We start from the raw sequence: 3,921 nt of genomic DNA on the forward strand, positions 1-3,921 counted from the left end.
TCTCTCAGGGCTAGGGATTTTGAACATTTCTTCATGTGTTTGTTGGCCATCTGAATGTTTTCCTTGGTGAAGTGTCATGACTAACTTTTTTGTTGTTATTGTGTGCCATGAAGTTGTCTGACTAATAGTGACCCTATATGACAGAGTTGAACTTCCATGTAGAGTATCTCGGGATGAAATCTACATGGGAAAGAGTCACCAGGTCTGTTAGTTCAAACCACCAGCCTTCTTGTTGATAGCCAAGCACTTCACAGTTGCCTCAAGAAGGGCTCCTCACCTTGTGTGTAACAGAACAAAATCTTACCCTGGCCTGTACCAGCCTTATGATTGTTAGTACACTTGAGTCCATTTTTGCAGTTGCTTTATCAGATCATCTCTTTGAGGGTTTTACCAAACCTTTACGAAACATGATGTCCTTTTCTAGCCATTTTTGATGGTCTTTTCCCGATGACATGTCCAAAATAAGTGAGCCAAAATCTCACCATCCTTGCTTCTGTGAAGCGTTTGGGTGTGTTTCTTCTAAGACTTATTCTTCTGACAACCCCTGGTATATTTGAGATTCTATATTTTAGATTTTATTTCTAGATTTTATATTTGAGCATCACAGTATGAATGCCTCAGTTATTCTCTTGTCTTCTTATGTTTTTATTGTTTAGCTTTTGCAATTGGAAAAAATTACTTGGGTATGCTGAACCTTAATCATTAAAGTATCAGTGTTGTTTTAAAAATATTAGAGAATGAAACAGGGTGTAGGAAAGAATAAAACAGGATCTTTGCCTTACAACCATACACAAAAATAAAATTTAAAATCATTTAGGTCCTATATGTGCAAACCAAAACCATAAAATTCTTAGATGATCAAGAAAGACATTACTGTGAGGCTTACCTTTCAACAATTGTTGTTGTTAGGTGCTGTCGAGTCGAATACAACTTATAGCAACCCTGTGAACTAAAGATTTGAACCCTGTTCTATCCTGGCCCATCCTGACACACAAGAGCACATTGCTTAATAATAAAAAAAAATTTTAAAAAAAGAGCACATTGCAAGAGTCATTGTGTCAGTCCACCTGGTTTGAGAGTCTTTCTCTCCTTCATCTACCCTCCACCCTTTCCAGCATTGTGTCCTTCTCCAAGGAATAGCCCCTCTTTGTAGCATGCCCAAAATATGTGAGGCAAAAGCCTCATCATTCCTGCCTCCAAAGGACACTTCAGCTGCACCCTCTACATGACATGTCCTGGCCATCCATGGGATGTTCAATGCTCTTCTCTAGTATCACAGCTCAAAGGCGTCAATTCTTTTTCTGTCATCTTTATTCACAGTCTATCTCTCAGATGCATAGCAAGTAATTGGTAAGACCATGGCCTGAATCAGACGCACCTTAGGCCTCAAACTGACATCACTATTTCTCAGTAATTTAGTCCCTCAATAATTTAATCCCTAACTGCAGATTTTCCCAGTGCAGTATGTCTCCTTATTTCCTGACTGTTAGTACCAAGGGTGTTAACTGTGGATCCAAGCAGTATGAATCTGTTTACAGTTTCAGTCTCCTCTCCATGCATCATACTGATCCAGAGGTAAGAATCTTTGTTTTCTTGATATTGTGATGCAATCCGTACTTAAGGCTGCATTCCTTGAACTCCTACAACAAGCGCTTCAAGTCCTCCTCACTTTGAGCAAGCAAGGTTGTGTAATCTGCATAATGCAGGTTATTGGTGAGTCTTCCTCCTATCCTGATGCCACACTCCTCCTCTTCATAGAGTCCAGCTTCTCAGATATTTTTATCAGCATTCAGATTGAATAGGTATGGAGAGAGAATATAACCCTGACACCCTCCCTTCTCAGTTTTAAACCATGCAGTGTTTCCCTGCTCTATTCACATAACAGCTTCGTGGTCCAGGTATAGGTTCTATATGAGCATTAATTAAGTGCACTGGGTCACCCATTCTTCTCAGTGTCAGCCATAACTTGTTAGGATCCACACAGTCAAATGCTTTCACATAATCAATAAAGCACAAATAGACATTCTTCTAGTATTCTTTAATTTCAGCTTGGATCCATGTGACATCAGCAATGATAACCCTGATGCTGCAGTGTCTTCTAAATCCGGCTTGAACTTCTGGCAGTTCCCTATCTATGCACTGTTCTAGTCATTTTTTAAAAATTATCTTCAGCAGTATTTTTCTTGATGTGATACTGTTAATGATATTGCTAATGATATTGTTCAGTATTTTCCACATTCATTTACATAACCTTTCTTGGAAATGGGAACAAATATGGACCTCTTCAATTCTCTTGGCCACCTTTCCTCCAAATTTCCTGGCATAGACTGCTGAGCACCTCTAAGTCTGCATCTGTTAATTTAAATAAGTCTATTGGGATCCCGTCGATTCCTGAGGCCTTATTTTTTGCCAATCCCTTCAATGCAGCTTCTACTTCTTCCTTCATTACCATCAGCTTCTGTTCATATGGTACTTCCAAAAATTTCTTTCTGGCACAGTGACTCTGTGTATTCTTTTGATGCTTTCTGGATCATTCAGAATATTGCCCATAGCATATTTTAGTACTGCGACACAGGGCTTAAATTTGTTTTTCAGTTCTTTCAGCTTGAGAGATGCAGAGTGAGTTCTCCCTTTTTATTCTCCAATTCCAACTCTGCCCATTATGTTATAGCACTTTGCTTTGTCTTTTCGAGCAGCCCTTTGAAGTCTTCAGCTCTTTCACTTCAACATATTTTCCTTTTGTTTTGGCTTCTTGATTCTCCAGTGCAATCTTTAGAGTCTCTTCTGACATCATATCAATTTTTTTTTCTTTCTCCTCCATTATTGTAATGACCTTTACTTTATTCATGGATGATATCATCCCACAACTCATCTGGTCTTGGATCGATCATTCGTGTTCAATGCCTCAACATATTCTTAAGATGATCTTAAAATTCAGATGGAATTGATTCAAGATCATATCTTGGTTCCTGTGGACTTATTTTTATTTTCTTCAGCCTCAATTTGAACTTGCATGTTGAGTAATTGATGATCTGAACCACAGTCTTTCCCTGGCCTAATTTTGACTGCTGATATTGAGCTTCTCCAATGATTTCTTCAACAATAAGTTGTTTAGTTTATAAAGAAATACAATCTACAGAAGAGAAAATAAATAAATGGAACTTCATAAAACTTAAAAACTTCTGTTCATAAAAAGTATAAAATAAAATTAAAAGCTTTGACACTTCTGACAAGACTTCTCTGACAAGAATCTAATAGAACCTAATAGCCAAAACATATCTAAAACTTCAACAACTTAATAACAAAAATACAAATAATCATAACATGGGCAAAATATTTAAATAGACATTTTACCAAGGAGGACATTCCAGTAGCTTTCAAACAAAAAATACTCAGTGTCTGTCATTCACCATGAGAAAAATGGAAATCAAAACTACAATGAGATTCCCCCAGGATGATTAAAATAAAACTAAAAATAATTAATATCTGTAAGACCTTTATTATTTAAAAGTTAAGAAGGAACAATTTACACACAGAAAACAAAAACATTCTTTGGTGGTTACCAGGGATGGTGGAGGAAGGGTGGGGAAATCACTGACTTGAGAGTAAACACATACTAACTTGGGTGAAGGAAAAGGCAATTTACAATGAGAGGAAGTTAGAGATAATATAACCAAAGCAAAAGAAGACACTTGCAAGTACATAAATGCTAAGTCAACATAAATGAATACTGTTAAACAAGCTCACAATAACAATAATAACAAGCAGTAATCTGCAAATGGATATACAGGTACATGTATAAACTGAACAAGAGTGGGAAAGTGAACATGGATGCCCATTAGTATAGTTTTGTTGATGTTTTGTATGGTAAAGTTGGAACCAACCCATAGCTAATCCTCCAGTGGGTTTTCAGAGGCTGGA

The sequence above is a fragment of the Elephantulus edwardii genome, unplaced genomic scaffold, assembly GCF_000299155.1.
Source record: "Elephantulus edwardii isolate Elephantulus edwardi_28Jun2011 unplaced genomic scaffold, EleEdw1.0 scaffold00033, whole genome shotgun sequence".
Classification (NCBI taxonomy): domain Eukaryota; kingdom Metazoa; phylum Chordata; class Mammalia; order Macroscelidea; family Macroscelididae; genus Elephantulus; species Elephantulus edwardii.